The following is a 17,703-nucleotide window of genomic DNA, read 5'->3' on the forward strand; positions in this document are numbered from 1 at the left end:
GCAGATTTGCTGTCAATTTCTGCCATTTGTTTGAAGCAATCTCCTTCAAATAATCAAAGCATTATCAGTGGGTCCCTTGATAAATTTATTCCTGTACAGTAATCCTGATTATAAAAGCAAAGAACTTGTTCCAGATAAATAGCTATACAGGGTTCACAACATATGTCATGTATATTTTTGAAGAGAAAATATTAAACTCAAATCCATATTTTTTACTTTGTAGACCTATCTTTTGGGATGTGTTGGGAGGAAATTGTGTTACAGAGAAAGTATTATCACAAGGAATGTGATAAGAGCTTCACTGTCACTTTCACACATGAAAATTGTTACTTCAGCTTTGAAATGGGAGAAATGTCTTCCAGTGCTGTGCTCTTTGAAAACAGAATGCTCTCTGTGAGAATGTGGTTGTGCTAATTCAGAAAGACAGCCACTGATAAATTAGGAACAAATATTAAAAATTAAAAGAGACACTACTGGTTATAGAGTGCTTTTTTCAATCTTGCATGTATTTGCTTGGCTGTACTGAAGAACAATGGGACGCGGTGGCGCTGTGGGTAAAAGCCTCAGCGCCTAGGGCTTGCCGATCGAAAGGTCGGCGGTTCGAATCCCCATGGCAGGGTGCGCTCCCGCTGCTCGGTCCCAGCGCCTGCCAACCTAGCAGTTCGAAAGCACCCCCGGGTGCAAGTAGATAAATAGGGACCGCTTACCAGCGGGAAGGTAAACGGCGTTTCCGTGTGCGGCTCTGGCTCGCCAGAGCAGCAATGTCACACTGGCCACATGACCCGGAAGTGTCTCCGGACAGCGCTGGCCCCTGGCCTCTTAAGTGAGATGGGCGCTGAAATATACTCAGAGTCGCAAAGTGATTTCATGCTCTTTATTCAGCTCATAGTGGTGAGGAGGAATGAATGAAAGTCCCCTCAAGGTATCTGCTTTATATACATTATTTACACAATGGGCTGCACATGATTGGCTAATTCCGGAATTCTACTGTAAGCCAATCAGGTTGTGGATTCACTTCTATCTGGAGCATGATTGGGTAGTTCCTGCCAACCAATCATACTGCTGCATTGTTCTAGGACCAATCAGACTGCTGCATTCTGAATCCGATTGTTCTAGGACCAATCAGGCTGCTGCCTTTTGGATCCTATTGTTCTAGGGCCAATCAGACTGCTGCAGTTTGGATCCTATTCAACCCAGTACATAACACCCCTCCCCTCTAAGTTCCAGTCCTGCCCGGGAGGTCGCATTCATAGTCCTCGAGGTACGCCGGCGGCCTACGTGTGCGTTGCGGCCTGGGGTGTTCCCTGGTCCGGGGTTCAGGTTCTGGCTCGTGTTCCAAGGATGCTGGCTGTGATGGGGCTGTTTGGTCTGGCGCAACCGGCTCACTCAGTCGTGGTTCTGGTTCCAGTGTCCTTTCGGCCTCGCGGGTCCTCTCTGTATTTACTGATTCTGCCTCTCCTGCTGGCCCCTCGTGCTCTATGGGCCTCACTGCCCCTCTGTTCCCTTGGGACTCCTCTGCCCTTTCCTCCTCCTGGTTTTCTCCTGGGAATCGTCGCCGTATCTGGTCGCAGTGGCGGCGCCAGCATTGCCCCCCATCCGTTAGCACCTCATACGACACGGGGCCAGTGACCCTGGTGACTGTGGCGGGTACCCATGCTGGGCCTGCCCCAAAATTCTTTGCGTACACTGGGTCCTGAGCCTCGAAGGTCCGGGGGTTCTTGCCTTCCCCCACCACTGCCTCATCCTGAGCTCTATCGGGGTGAAGGCGGTCCAATCTGATTGCAAGGCGCCGACCCATTAGTAGTTCAGCGGGGCTCCGGCCAGTCGTTGAGCTGGGGGTGCTGTGCTGTGCTAGAAGGAATGTGGCAAGGCGGTACTCCCAATCCCCTTGTGTCATACGGCGAAGGGTGTCCTTGGTGGTCCGCACCATGCGTTCTGCTTGGCCATTGGTGGCAGGGTGGAATGGCGCCGAACGGATGTGGCGGATGGCGTTCTGCGTTGTGAAGGTTTGGAATTCTCCTGACGTAAATGCAGTCCCGTTGTCTGAGACGAGAGTGTCAGGGAGCCCGTGGGTTGCAAACAGCCTGCGTAGTACCCGGATGGCTGCGGACGTAGAAGTGGACGGTACCAGTGCGACTTCCAGCCATTTGGTGTAGGAGTCCACCACTATGAAGAATGTTTTCCCCTGAAAGGGGCCAGCGAAGTCCACATGCAGGCGTGACCATGGTGCTCGGGCGGACTCCCAGGACTGGACTGGGGCCCTTGGGGGATCTGGGCGGGATTCTTGGCAGGCCTGGCAGTGTTTGACCCAGGCCTCTATCTCTCCGTCGATCCCTGGCCACCACACATAACTCCTGGCAAGGGCCTTCATTCTTACTACCCCTGGGTGTGTCTCGTGTAGGGCTGTGAGGACCCTTTTGCGGAGGGGCTGGGGAACAACGACCCTGCTTCCCCATAACAGGCACCCCTTGTGGGCCGACAGTTCATGTTTGCGGGTTGTGTAGCCGGCGAATTCTGGCCCGGGGCTGTTGCTGGGCCATCCCCTCCACACCCAGTCCAGGACCCGGGAGATGACCCTATCTTTCTTGGAATGGTGTGCAACTTCTTGTGCCTGAATGGGGCGGTCAGGAAGCAGCTCCAGGCTCATAACCTCTTGTGCAGGTGCTGGGTCGGGGCCTGTTTCCGGTAGTGGTAGCCTGCTGAGGGCGTCCGCATGGCCCATCGCCTTCCCCGGACGGTGAATCAGTGCATACTGGTAGCTGGCAAGGAAAATTGACCACCTGAGGACGCGAGGAGACAGCACTTGGGGGGTCTGCTTTTCAGGGGCAAACAAGCCAAGCAACGGCTTGTGGTCAGTCACCACGGTGAAGGGCCGCCCGTACAAGAAATCATGGAATTTTTTTACTCCCTTCACGATTGCCAGACCCTCCTTGTCGATTTGCGAGTAGTTCCGCTCAGTTGCGTTGAGTGTCTGGGAAAAGTATGCCACTGGTACCTCTCTTCCATCCGGGAGTTGGTGTCCCAGGACAGCGCCAATTCCATAGGGCGAGGCGTCGCATGCTAGCACCACCGGCAGCCTCTCGTTGAAGTGTGCCAAGACCGAGTTTGAGACAAGCAAGTCCTTGACTGCCTGGAATGCGGCCTCCTGGCGCTGGCCCCACACCCAAGGGGCCCGCTTGTCCAGGAGTCTGTGTAGGGGCTCCGCTACCGCCGCCTTGTGGGGAAGGAAGGAATGGTAAAAGTTCAATAGTCCCAAGAAGGCCTGAAGTTCAGTCTTGCTCTTGGGCGCTGGGGCATCACAAATGGCCCGTACCTTGTCCCCAGTCGGGTGGACCCCTTCTGCGTCCACCATAAATCCCAGAAAGTCCACCTGATGCACTCCTAGTAGACATTTTTCCCGCTTCACCTTGAGACCCGCCGTCTGGAAACGGTGCAGAACGGTGCGGAGGCGGTCCTCAAACTCCTCTGGTGTGGGCCCGGCAATCAACACATCATCGAAGAAGGGGGTGACGCCAGGAATCCCTTTAAGTAGAGAGTCCATTAGATTCTGGAATATGCCTGGTGCCACGCTGATACCGAATTGCAGCCGCTTTACCCTGAATGCTCCTCTGTGCGTCACAATCGTCTGTGCCTCTGCTGTGGCCTCATCTACTGGCAGCTGTTGATATGCTTGGGCCAAGTCCAGCTTGCCAAAAATTTTCGACCCAGCCAGGGTGGCAAGAACATGGCTGACCACTGGCACTGGGTATGCATGGGCCGTAAGGGCCTTGTTTATGGTACATTTGTAGTCTGCGCAGATGCGGACCGAACCATTAGGCTTGACGGGTGTGACAATTGGGGTTTCCCAGGGGGCATTAGGCACCGGCTCCAGCACTCCTTGCTCCACAAGCCGGTCTAATTCCTCGTCTATACGGGGTTTCAGGGCGAACGGGACCCGGCGGGCCTTGAGTCTGACCGGTCGTACTGCGGGGTCAAGCTGTAGAGCAATTGGGGGGCCCGTATACTGTCCCAATTTCCCATCAAAAACCCCCGGAAATTCCTTGCATATGGCGTCCACGTCCACTTGTAAGCTAGTGTGGTTCACCCCGGTGACGGCTAGCCCCAGTGGTCCAAACCATGCCAATCCCAGTAAGCTAATGTAGGGGCCCTTGACCACCAGCAATTCCAGTTGCCGCGTCCGCCCTCGGTATTGCACCCTGAAGGTCCCCACCCCCATTGTGGGGACCTTACGTTTCTGGAAGTCCCGGAGGGTGAATGGGGCCGGCCTGAGTTTGGGACCCCCAGTAGGACACAGTTTCCTTAAGGTCCTTGCCGAGATTATGGATAGAGTTGAACCCGTGTCAAGCTCCATGCGGCATGGGGCCCCCTCTATCTGTACGTCAACATAAATTTTCTCTATGTTGGGGTGGGGCAACTGGTATACCTGGAAGTCCGTGAGCTCAGTCGAGTTGCCTTGGTGCGTTGGGCCCCGGGACCTGGGGCTCTTGGATTGGTCATCTGATGCCTGGCGTCGGGTGGGCCGAGCCCGACACACCCGGGCGATGTGTCCCGATTTTCTGCACTGCCTGCACTCTGCGTTGCGGAAACGGCAGGTCCTCCTCTCGTGACTTTCTCCGCAGCTTGCGCAGTTCCCTCCTTCTCGTCGAGGCAGCTGTGGTATGTGGGCTGCTTGAGTGCGCTGCTGTACTCGGTGCACCTCCTCCCTGTTGGATCCTGAGTCGTCGGTGAGGTCTTCATGGTGGACCCTCGGTTGGGATGGCTGGCTCGGCCGTGCCTCTTGCGTCGACCTCTCGGCAGCTTCCGTTGCCAGGGCCTCCTCCAGAGCGACCTGGAACGTTAGGTCCTTCTTAGCGTAGAGGCGTCGTTGCAGCTTCTCATCCCTCAGGCCACCGACGAGGCGGTCACGAAGCATGTTCTCCAGCTCTGAGAAGTTGCAGAACCGGGCGGCTTGGCGGAGAGAGGTCACAAACCCAGTTATGGTTTCCCCAGGGGCTTGCCGCTTTGCGTAGAAGGCATTTCGACGAGCCACCACTGAGGGCTGCGGCGAAAAGTGCCCCTTCAGCTGTTCCATTATTGTTTTGTATGGAACAGTAGCGACGTCTTCAGGCGCAAGGAGAGCCCGGGCGATTTCAAACGTCTCCTCTCCGCAGACGCTGAAGAATATTGCCCTCTTCTTGGCGTCTTCTTCATCGGTGACCCCTTTGGCTTCTAGGAGGAAGGTGAAACGGGAGGCGTATGCTTCCCAGTCTCCAGATGCTGGGTTGAACGGCGAAAAGCTGCTGTTGGTTGCCATTCTGAGTTCCTTGTGTCCCGGAGCTGAAGCCTGGATACACGGTGCGAGGCAGCGATGCGGCAGGTGGCGGTGCTGCGGTGCTGTGTGTGGCAGTCAGCTCAGCGGGATCCCACCTTCGTCGCCAGTGAAATATACTCAGAGTCGCAAAGTGATTTCATGCTCTTTATTCAGCTCATAGTGGTGAGGAGGAATGAATGAAAGTCCCCTCAAGGTATCTGCTTTATATACATTATTTACACAATGGGCTGCACATGATTGGCTAATTCCGGAATTCTACTGTAAGCCAATCAGGTTGTGGATTCACTTCTATCTGGAGCATGATTGGGTAGTTCCTGCCAACCAATCATACTGCTGCATTGTTCTAGGACCAATCAGACTGCTGCATTCTGAATCCGATTGTTCTAGGACCAATCAGGCTGCTGCCTTTTGGATCCTATTGTTCTAGGGCCAATCAGACTGCTGCAGTTTGGATCCTATTCAACCCAGTACATAACAGGCGCACAACCCCAGAGTCTGTCAAGACTGGCCCGTACGGGCAGGGGTACCTTTACCTTTACCTTTTACTGAAGAACAATGACCAAAGAAAGATTGGGAAGTTATTTTGACTACGGCTGTCTTGGTTTGAATGGTTTACCAAAGACATTGAAAGTACAGCAGCACATTTAATACCCTATCAAGATCCAAAATGAACTTTGAATGTTGTGTGTGCTTTTCCTTTGCTTACTTTCAAAAATACATAGCCTGCAATCGAAAGATTTCTCTCTTGCATGATCCCAATGGGAATTTTTCTGACTTTTCCCCCGTTCACCAGAGGTCTACAATGCAATATTGCGATTTGCTTTTGAACTTCGTCTCCATTTCAAAAGTGATTTGTCGTGGGGGCAGTTGTCCAAAGTACTCATGAGCTGGTGCATGGGTGAAGAATCTCTGGTTCTCCCATTGTTGAACTACAACTGCATCATCCCTGACTATTGGCTATGCTGGCTGGAGCTGATGAGAGTTGGAGCCCAGCAGTAAGTGGAAGACCACAGATTCCTCATCCCTGAGCTCATAAAATTGTTTTCATGATTTATTGGATCCTGGCTCTATTGAACAGCACTGGAAAAGACATCAAAGCTCTAACATATATCTTTTGTTATCTTCTGTACTTCTCTGCATGGCCTTATTTTAAGTCACAAAAGCAAGTTTCCTGAGAGTCTCAGCTCTCATTTTCATCCCCCGCCTGTGTCTACTGTACGTCTGTTTATTTCCCTGCCCCCCAGATAATTTGCCTGGGTTCAGAGTTCCTTCTTCCAAGAAAGGGCAAGCACTGCATTATGCTATCTGAAATTACCGTCTTTAAAAATATCACTACACACTCCAGACAACATCAAGCACTGTTAATATCGTACTGATTCCAACTGCAGACCTATAGCATGTGCTTAAATTTATCCTGCTGAAATTAGTGAGCCATTTAGAAGTGTTTAACTTGGTCTAGATTGCGCCAGATATATTTAGAAAGGGGACACGCTGCAGACGACCTAGTCGGAGGAGGGGAAAGAGGCTGGGTAACTTTCTAAAACCGATGACATTGGTGGAAACCAAGCACAGAAAGAAGATTCTAAAAGTGCATCCCAACTGGCGGTTGTTTGTGGGATATTTTGCAGCTGCTAATAATGCCCAGCTCAGAGCATGAATTAAGATAGATTGAGAAAGCCAATTCCATGAATAATCTGTTCATTTATATATGAGAAGATCCATTCAGTTCTCATGATGTTGATTGCTTTGGGAGGAAGAATGCAGTAAAAAAAATAATATTGCTTTCACACCGTGATTTAAAATCTATGTTGCTAGGGATCGGGAACCATGAAGGTCACCATAGTCCTTAGTCCATTCTGACTGTCTTTGCTTCTTGAGACTGTTCAGGTATCAGTTCAATACTATTTTGCTTCTTGCTTCTTCTTCTTTGATTACTATTTACAACTACCTCATTTTCAACCAACAGCAATATATCTATCTCTTTATTAATATGCTGCTATTCATCAAAAAATACCAGACTGGTCTACAACAGCTATACATAAAACCATACAATAAAAACCATTTTAAAATCAGAGCTCAGCTGTCTGCTGTGGAAAGATGTGTTCTTAAATGGCCCACATGAGCTTAATGGAATGTAGAACTTTTCATCAGGCATTTAAAAAGTAGAAACAGAAGGTGCCTGTTGAAATTCTGTTGGCAGAGCATTCCACAAAGCTGGCCGGATGACACCAAAGGCTCGGTTTCTTGCTGCTGTCAAAGGAGCCTCGCCAACTCAAAATAACAACTAACAACAGCCCTGCAGATGGTCTCAGTGATTGATCTGGGATATAAGGGTTCAGGCAGTCCCTAAGGAACCCTGGGACCTAAGTTGTTCAGGGGGCATAAGTTTCAACAAGGACATCAAATGGTGCCAGCCAGCTGCCCTCCTCAGCATTCTGCAGCAGCTGGTGGTGCCTCACCAGGCCCAAAGACAGCTCCACGTAGAGCTCATTGCGGTAATCCAGCCTCAAGGTGACCAAAGCATGAACTACACTGGTCAAACTATCCCTGTCCAGGAATGGCTGTAGCCGGCTAACCCAGCAAAGCTGGTAAAAGACATTCCTAGCCACAGAGGACACTTGGGCACCTAATGACAACAATTTATTTAGAAGTACCCCCAAGATATGCACTTTCTCCTTCAGAGGGAGTGCATCTGAAGCAGGTAACTTTCCTATCTCCAGGACATGAGGACCACCTACCCAAAGAGCCTCTGTCTCACCAGGATTCAAGCCCTTATCCAGTCTACCACTGCATTCAGACACTGATCCGGATATTTCACAGCCTCTCCTGATTGAGGGGTTATGGAGAAGTAGAGTTGTGTGCGCTCAGAGTACTCCTTGCTCCACAGCTCCTAGTGACTGCTTGATGACACCTCAAAGCCAGGGATTGAAGTGGATATTGAGGAAGATACTGGAGCCCTGCATCTAAAACACAAGAAGTTATCCCTCACTTAGAAAATGAACAGAGTGACACTATTTGTCTCTTCCCATTCATTTTATGTATTATTATGTTTATATCCCACCTTTTCTCCCAGGAGCTCAAAGTGGTGTATAGATGGTTCTTCCCTTTCCCATTTCGCTCTCTCAACAATCCTTTGAGGTTTTTAAGGAGAGGTTGGATGGCCATCTGTTGTGTATGGTTTAGTTGAGATTCCTGCATTGTAGGAGGTTGGGATAGATGACCCTTGAACCCCCTTCCAACTCTACAATTCTGTGATTAAGCTGAAAGATAGTGAGTGGCTCACGGTCACCCAGAAAACTTCATGAGTGGGGATTTGAACCCTGCTCTCCCACGACCTAGTCCAGCACTCTAAACACTATGTCAAACTGGCTCCCCATGTTGTCTGGGTCTAGCCTGCATGCTATTTTCAACATGCAGGAATTTCTTAAAACAGCCTACGTGTGGTGCCTTGCCTCCACTGCTCCCATAACAGCAGCCCTCTCCTCATAATTTTTCCGCATGTTGTGGAAACTTTCTACATGAATGCTATCTTTTTCTAGTAGCAGCAGCTGCTGCTCTCCGCATCAAGTAGAGGAATCTTACAGAGATCGCTGTAATACTTACTTTTATTACAGTGCTTTCCCCTAAGTCAAGGGTGTGGAATCAGTTGCTGTTCGTTGCTGTTGTTGAACTACAGCTCCCATCATCTCTGAGCATTGGCCATTCTGGCTGGGGCTGATGTGAGTTGGAGGACTTCCTTGTTGCAGGAAACTGCCTTAACCAATAGCGAAAAGATTATGTTCCTGTCTAAGGAAAAAATGGCATTGGCATAGGGAAGACCCACAGCACACATGTAAAGCACATCCAACACTCATTTAAAGCACATGGCTGGGAACTATAGTTTGTTAAGGGTGGTGTGAATTTTAGCTCTGTGGGGGGCAAACTACAGTTCTCGGGATTCTTTGTGGGAGTCACATGCTTCTGAGTATGTGCTCTGAATGTGGCTCTGCCAATAGGTTCTATGGAAAAGAAGAGGAACCTCAAATGAGCATTCAGAGGGGCTGTCGTTGACAAGTTGGTATCCTTTAATATTACCCCATCTCCATCTGCCACCACATGCAGCCTGTCTAACTCTGCCTAATGAGGCCCAGTTTACCAAAAGGCTTAACATGCTGTTTACTACCATGGCATCAGTACATTTGCAAAGTGTACAGCAACACTTAAAATACGATCAATGCATTCATTTTCATCCAGCAAATCTTTATCACATGTTCATTGACTGATGCTTTCAACCCTAATAACGATGCGTAGATTTTTTTAAATTAAAAAAAAGGAAAAGAGGGTGCTACCAGATGGATGTTTATAGTGGGATCGGTAGTCATGTATGCAAACCTTTTGCAGTGTCCACACAATATTGTTGGCATCAAAATTCCAGCCCATATTCCCCACCCCCATCCCATTTAACTCAGATTTACCCCTTCCACAAAAAAGCATGATTTTTTTTTTTTAAACTAGTTGCCAGCAACCCATTTGTGATATCTGAATGACCTGTTTGCAATATCAAGCTCCCTTTTGGAAAGACCCAGAAAGCAGAGCCAAGACCCAGATATGTTTTGCAAAGTAACATGTCACACTCCAAAGATCTCAGTAGCTGGGATTTTAATTTATATAACTCTTCAGAGGCTTATGGATTGAAATAGAGGAAGTACTGTAAAAACACAGCGGCCATAGACAACAATACGATTCTTTATTTTTGCGATAATAATTAATGGGGGAAAGGGCAACAGGTTCATTGAAAGTTTGCAGGCTGCCACCGCTGTTGAGTGTTACACAACCGCTCTAGAGATTTAAAGCCAGAGCCCTGGCAGGACTACAAAAACAGAATAAGATGTGAGAGGAAGTTTCTTGTGTGCGCTCTCTCTCTCTCTCTCTCTCTCTCTCACTTTCTCTCTTTCTTTCTCTGAACCAGCATCTGAAATCGGGATGACCAAAGCTTTTCAGGAAATTACATTGGGCAGTAAATTTGAAATTAGACCCAAGTTCACCCAGTAGAATCCACCGTTGCTGTAACATCTGTACCCAAATCCAGAACGTGGAGCTTTTCTCTCACCTAGGACCCCTAAGGTGAACTGCCTGAGATGGGTAAAGAACAGCTGGCAGAAAATGCAGCACTGTTGATCAAGCAAGGGCAACAAGCCAAACTCTCCTGGTATTTATGCCAAGCCTGGCCAACCCAGAGGCTTTATCCTGTTAATGTCTTCTGCTGACATTCATCTCCAGGTGCCTTCAGAGGTAAGGCAGGTGTCAACTGGTGAGCAGGCTATTTTTGGCTGTTGCTGGAATCTATCTGTCTCGGGACACAGTGGAGGAGTGCACTTTTGAGGGTGAAGTCAAAATGTTGGACGGTTGCAGTGCCTAATTTGGCTGTAGAGGCCCGCTGCAAGAGAGGCATGTTTTGTTGCAGCTAGGGCAGATGAAGGCATCCGGTTTTGCTGCTGCAGATGCACCATGGCGTTTCTCCTCTCTGCACTCCTCCCAGCAGTCATTCCTCCTCTGGTCACTGCTACAGATGCATGACCTGACTGTCTCCAGGCACTTCAGTCATCTGCAAGGGATTCCCACAGAGCACGGTTGATGTTGCCAGCCTTCATGCCCCACTAACGCAGGGCCCTTCCCATGGAGGCTTACCTGGCACCAGTATTATTATATCTTAAGGCGCCAAACGAAAACCTTTCTTGCAGTATTGTTCTACTTGGTTCTGTAATGCCACTCCTTCTCCTTTAGCCTCAGTTAGCACCCCCCATTCTGTATTTGATCTCTGAGCACATTTAGTGTTCTCTTCAGGGTAGATGTCATTGCCTTTGTGTCACACAGTCCTGAGCTCTGGGCCCCAGAAATTAAAACACTGATGTCACATCTGAGAGGAGTTATCTAACAAAACAACAGCCTTCCTGGGGGTAGCCTTGATGCTCTGGAATAGCCTTGGTTCACACACAGCCACTTCACTTCTGAAAGCAAACAAAGGACTAGTCGAAGGACAAAGCTTCTGATCTGCATTCAAAATGTCCCAGGTTCAAGGGCCCAGCTTAGGGACAAGGGAAACCCCTGTGTGAGCTGGTGCTGCCAATCTGTGTACCAGGCATGTCCAAAGTCCACTTTGGGGTCTAATCCGGCCCCTGTGGCAGTTTATTTTCCGGGGTAAAATCTTAAAAAAAACCTCAACAACTTCAATCCTAAAAAAAACCTCAACAACTTTGGCTGGCCCTTTGGTTGGCCTTCACGGCCCTTCACTTCATTAAATCTGACACTCTTTGAAAAAAGTTTGAACACCACTGATTACTGAACTACGTGGACCAATGTCAACAAAAGAGGTTTAAAGACTCTCTCAAGGCAGATCTTTAAAAATGTAGTATAAACTCCAACAACTGGGAAAAACCTGCCTGCGAGCGCAGAACAGCCTTTACCAAAGGTGTTGTGGGCTTTGAAGAAGCATGAACTCAGGACGAAAGGGAGAAAAGTGCTAAAAGGAAAGCACGCTTGGCAAACCCTCACCATGATCAACTCCCACCTGGAAACCTATGTCCCCACTGTGGAAGGACATGTGGATCCAGAATTGGCCTCCACAGTCATTTACGGACTCACTGTTAAGACCGTTTTCATGGAAGACAATCTTACTTGGCTACAAGTGATTGCCAAAGAAGAAGAAGAAGACACATAGACCAATGGCCTGATCGGTATGAGGCAGCTTCCTGTGTTTCAAAGTCAAAGAATTGTAGAATTGGAAGGTACCCTGAAAGTCATCTAGTAAAAACCCTAGCAATGCAGTAATCTTAGCTAAAGCATCCATGACAGATGGCCATCCCAGAGGTGTAGCGTGGAGGGTGCTGGGGGTGCTGTGGCCCTGAGCACAATATTTAAAGGGGGTGCAAACAGGCGCCCCCACAGCAGGCTCCTTCGTCGGAACCTGGCTCCATGCCAGAAGGGGCTGTGCCTTGGCTGTAGCGCTTGTGCAGCTCTGCCCCCCGGGTCAGGCCTGACAGGGCAGCAGAGAGCAGGAGAGTTGGCGGCAATTCTGCTGCCCACCTTTCTTGGCTGCAGGGCACCTCCTTCCCAGCTGCAGTAGCTCCACTACCAGGTCACGTCTGACCCGGCAGCGGAGAGCATGCCACCTTGGTCGTGGCAAGGCGTGCCCAAGCGCAATAGCTCCACCTCCGCTGCCAGGTCAGGCCTGACCCGGTGGCGGAGAGCAAGAAAGCTGCTGCCTATTCTCCTCAGCTGCCCAGGGCCTATGCACCGCTGGGCCATCCAGACTCTGCTTAAAAACCTCCAAGGAAGGAGAGCCTACAACCTTCCGGGGGAGTCCGTTCCACTGTCAAATGACTCTAACCATTAAAAAGTTCTTCCTAGAATCTCCTTTCTTGTAACTTGAAGCCATTGGTTCGAATCCTGCCCTCCAGAGCAGAAGAAAACAAGCATGTTCCCTCTTCCATGTGACAGCCCTTGAGATCTTTGAAGATGGCTATCCAACCTCCCTCTCAGTCTCCTCTTTTCCTGGTTAAACATACCCAGCTCCCTCAACTGTTCCTCATAAGGCTTGGATTCCAGACCCTTGATCATCTTGGTTGCCCTCCTCTGCACATGTTCCAGCTTGTCAACATCCTTCTTAAATTATGGTGCCCAGAATTGGACACAGTATTCCAGGTGAGGTCTGACTAAGACAGAATAGTGTGGTACTATTACTTCCCTTGACCTGGACACTATACTTCTGTTGGTGGAAAAGCCTTTTCCTTTTTCATAAAGGTTATCCTTTAGAAACTGGTTATTATTGTGTTCCATGCCCTGCTTTGTTGCCTGATATTGCTGCTGTTCTATTACTTTATTGTTCATTGTTTTAGTTTAGTTTATTGTTGGTTTTGTAGATGCTGTTAAAAAAAATTACCCAGCCATTTACAGGTTTATCAGTAGCTATACAAAAATTCTTCCAATAAAGCAAATCTGACCTACAATCCTTGCACTGTAAATGCATAAGAATCCAGCTTTTTTCTCTCTTTTTTGCAATAAATCTTAAAGCTGATCATTATAATCCCCTACAACTGCTAAAGCTCATGTTGGCACCCTTTGCCAAACCTTACCTAATCACTTGAACTGCTGGTTCTGGGATGACCTGCATGTGCCTAAAAACTGATCGTTTGCAAACCTTAGTGTTTAGGACAGTATAGTCTTCTGATTTCAGTACAATTTACATCTGAGTAAACAAGCACAGCATTGGCTGCCCATCCTATTATAGCCAACAGGACCAAATGAAGTAAATAAAAGAACCTGTCTGCTGCTGAGAGCACTGGTAAGCTCTTAAACAGCTATGTAACCCTGTTTAATAAAGCTGTTTCGTTACTACCAGCTGAGTAAGTAATGGCTATAGTAAGTAATGGCTATAGTAAGTAATGGCTATAGTAAGTAATGGCTATAGTAAAGGTTTCTCACGCTAGCAAGGTTATGCTTAAAATTCTACAAGGAAGGCTCAAGCAGTATGTGGACCGAGAACTCCCAGAAGTGCAAGCTGGATTTAGAAGAGGCAGAGGAACCAGAGACCAAATTGCAAACATGCGCTGGATTATGGAGAAAGCTAGAGAGTTCCAGAAAGACATTTACTTCTGCTTCATTGACTATGCAAAAGCCTTTGACTGTGTCGACCATGGCAAACTATGGCAAGTTCTTAAAGAAATGGGAGTGCCTGATCACCTCATCTGTCTCCTGAGAAATCTCTATGTGGGACAAGAAGCTACAGTTAGAACTGGATATGGAACAAGTGACTGGTTCAAAATTGGGAAAGGAGTACGACAAGGCTGCATTTTGTCTCCCTGCTTATTTTACTTATATGCAGAATTCATCATGCGAAAGGCTGGGCTGGATGAATCCCTAGCCGGAATTAAGATTGCCGGAAGAAATATCAACAACCTCAGATATGCAGATGACACAACCTTGATGGCAGAAAGTGAGGAGGAATTAAAGAACCTTTTATTGAGGGTGAAAGAGGAGAGTGCAAAATATGGTCTGAAGCTCAACATCAAAAAAACGAAGATCATGGCTACTGGTCCCATCACCTCCTGGCAAATAGAAGGGGAAGAAATGGAGGCAGTGAGAGATTTTACTTTCTTGGGCTCCATGATCACTGCAGATGGTGACAGCAGCCACGAAATTAAAAGACGCCTGCTTCTTGGGAGAAGGGCAATGACAGGCCTAGACAGCATCTTGAGAAGTAGAGACATCACCTTGCCAACAAAGGTCCGTATAGTTAAAGCTATGGTTTTCCCAGTAGTGATGTATGGAAGTGAGAGCTGGACCATAAAGAAGGCTGATCGCTGAAGAATTGATGCTTTTGAATTATGGTGCTGGAGGAGACTCTTGAGAGTCCCATGGACTGCAAGAAGATCAAACCTCTCCATTCTGAAGGAAATCAGCCCTGAGTGCTCACTGGAAGGACAGATTGTGAAGCTGAAGCTCCAGTACTTTGGCCACCTCATGAGAAGAGAAGACTCCCTGGAGAAGACCCTGATGTTGGGAAAGATGGAGGGCACAAGGAGAAGGGGGCGACAGAGGACGATATGGTTGGATAGTGTTTTCGAGGTTACCAGCATGAGTCTGACCAAGCTGCGGGGGGCAGTGGAGGACAGGAGTGCCTGGCGTTCTCTGGTCCATGGGGTCACGAAGAGTCGGACACGACTAAACGACTAAACAACAACAACAAAACATAGTAAAGGTTCAACAGATACATTTTGGAAAAATATTTTGCTTTATTATGTTGGGGCAGCCAACAGATATTGTTGGACTCAGAATCCTACTCAGCCTCAGACCCCAGGGCCAATACATAAGAATGATGGCATACCCTCCAACACATTGAAGCCAAAATCTGAGACGCCATCTTCCCGTTTTTTAATCGCGAGAGCACAGCGGCTGTTCGGATTGCCACAATCTCAGCCCTGGGGAAAAAAGTGCTTTCTTTGAGGGGAAATCGCGTGACCATAATGGCCGCTGTGCTCCCTCAATTAAAAAAAAAACATAGGATGTCTCGGTTTTTCTGGGACACTTGCAGAGTATGTGGTAGGAACTGAAGTCCAACAACATGTGGGGGATATCACATTGGCTACCCTTGTAGTTCTGTGCTCAGGTCCTGAAAACAGGGACCCTGCCTGATAAATAAGGACAGTGTGTGTAAATTTGTATAAAATCTGGAGATTCTGACTCCAGCAGAGGTAGCTCTAAAAACTATTACAACCTTTATGCCAGAGGATTCTGCCAGCAAAGAGAAGGGTTACTGCTGGCACAATTTATCTCTGCACATATACTGAAACATAATTGTATAACAGGCTGTAGAGGGTCATGGTGCCCCAGTTACCCTGTAGTACAAAATGACTCTTCATGCGCTGTCACAGTTGAATACAGAAACACGGCTCCCATTCTTAATTAGTGGGGCGGGGGAGCGGAGAATCACAGATAGGTGAAGCATACAGAAAGAGACACGGTGCGGATTCTATGTGACGGAAGAATGGACTTTTTTTTGTCTTCAATATATCCAAAGGAGCGTCTACACCCCATCGTTCTACCCAGACACTGAGGTCCAGCGCTGAGGGCCTTCTGGCGGTTCCCTCACTGCGAGAAGCCACGTTACAGGGAACCAGCCAGAGGGCCTTCTCGGTAGTGGCGCCCGCCCTGTGGAACACCCTCCCATCAGATGTCAAATAAATAAACAACTATCTGATGTTTAGAAGACATCTGAAGGCAGCCCTGTTTAGGGAAGCTTTTAATGTTTGATGCATTACTGTATTTTAATATTTTGTTGGAAGCAGCCCAGAGTGGCTGGGGAAGCCCAGCCAGATGGGCGGGGTATACCGGTAAATTTATTATTATTATTATTATTATTATTATTATTATTATTATTATTATTAATTTTCCTTGGTATGGTTCAGCACAGAGCATTTAAATGAATGAATTGATAAGACTTCCTCTAAAGAAGAATCAAACTGCTACAACTTAACCACACAATACCATTGTTACCAAAATGTCTTCTTCGTACCCCAGCACCTTTTGCCTATAGCACTTGACTGGCAAATTGTTAGCAGTTTGTTCATGCTTGTAAGCTCAGAAGTCTTCTGAGTCAAACCCAAGGAGATCATCGGACAAGTCTAGACTAGCCTGTTCTACACTCCGGAGCTTTAAACCAACTGCAGTTAAGTGCAGAATAATATTCAGACAGTGAGGAATTCAGATAAACAGGAGCACAACTTAGGACAGGTGTAGGAAACCTGTGGCTTTCCAGATGTAGCTCCCGTCACCTCCAGCCAGAATGACCAAAAAACAAGGGATGCTGGGAGTTGTAATCCAACAACATCTGGAGAGTCACAGATCCCCAATCCCTGATTTAGAATGTGGAGACTCATATAATGTGCTTAATACTGGGCAATGTTGGTTCTTCACCACCTCGCATCACAACTTGCCTTGGTCACATACATTCATGCTGTATCAGGTCTCAGATATGCTCCATCCCTTGTACTTCAGATGGAATGCTGACTTTTTAAAAAGCACATTCATCCTTTACAAGAACAACCATTTTAAATGCCATTGGAAAAACTACTACAGTATGTGTGCATGTCAGTGATGTCACAGGTACTAGACAGTAGGTGCTCACCATAGTCTGCTTTACTTTAACACACTGGAGGCAGAAAAAACTTGCGCCCCTCCCCCCCGATACACCTGGCTCCAGAACACTAGAATGTGAATGTTCTTTCACATCAGTAAATGTACCTTCAACTGTCTTTACTTGTACATGGGTACAAGTGTCTCTCTTCCCCATATGATTGTTGTCCACAAAGTCATAAACGGAGGTCTATGGTTGCTTGAACAATTTCTCCAATAACTCCCAGGGAATGGAGAGTTAATAATTTGCTGCAATTACAACATTCTAAACACTAAGTTACCCAATCATAACCAGGGAATGGTTAACAATAATGCAATAGTACCTTTGCCCTTTGGCCACACAGAATGCTGATCTAGTGCCATAGAAGATATTAGTCCAGAGTCTCTAAAAATGGGTGACGGGGGAAGCCAGGACAAAATTGCTGGTGTCACTTGTAGCAAAGGTGGAAGGCATTGGCCTGAAACTTTAAAGCAAATTTGACCAGCCTGGTGTGAACCTGATGGACTGGGGATGGCTGGAGCTGATAGGAACCATAGTACAAAATAGCTAGGGGGCACCAGGGGGGCAAAGTCTACTTTTATTTTTATTTTTTTAAAAAATAGATTTCCTGAGTGTGAACACAAGAGCCAAAATCATACACCAGTCTCACATCTATTCTGACTAGTACCAGCATTTTTCATTTCCTTGTCTAAAGACAGTGCTAACAGGGGAAGCTGTCAAG

At 47.8% G+C, this 17,703-nt stretch overlaps 1 long non-coding RNA gene across 1 annotated transcript in view; it reads left to right on the top strand.

Moving 5' to 3' along the window:
* The window catches only part of LOC307212001, a 47,952-nt gene that overhangs the window by 6,273 nt on the left and 23,976 nt on the right, over positions 1-17,703 (top strand). The window lies entirely within an intron of this gene.

Source organism: Podarcis cretensis (assembly GCF_951804945.1).
Source record: "Podarcis cretensis genome assembly, chromosome: 3".
In the NCBI taxonomy this organism is placed as follows: Eukaryota; Metazoa; Chordata; class Lepidosauria; order Squamata; family Lacertidae; genus Podarcis; species Podarcis cretensis.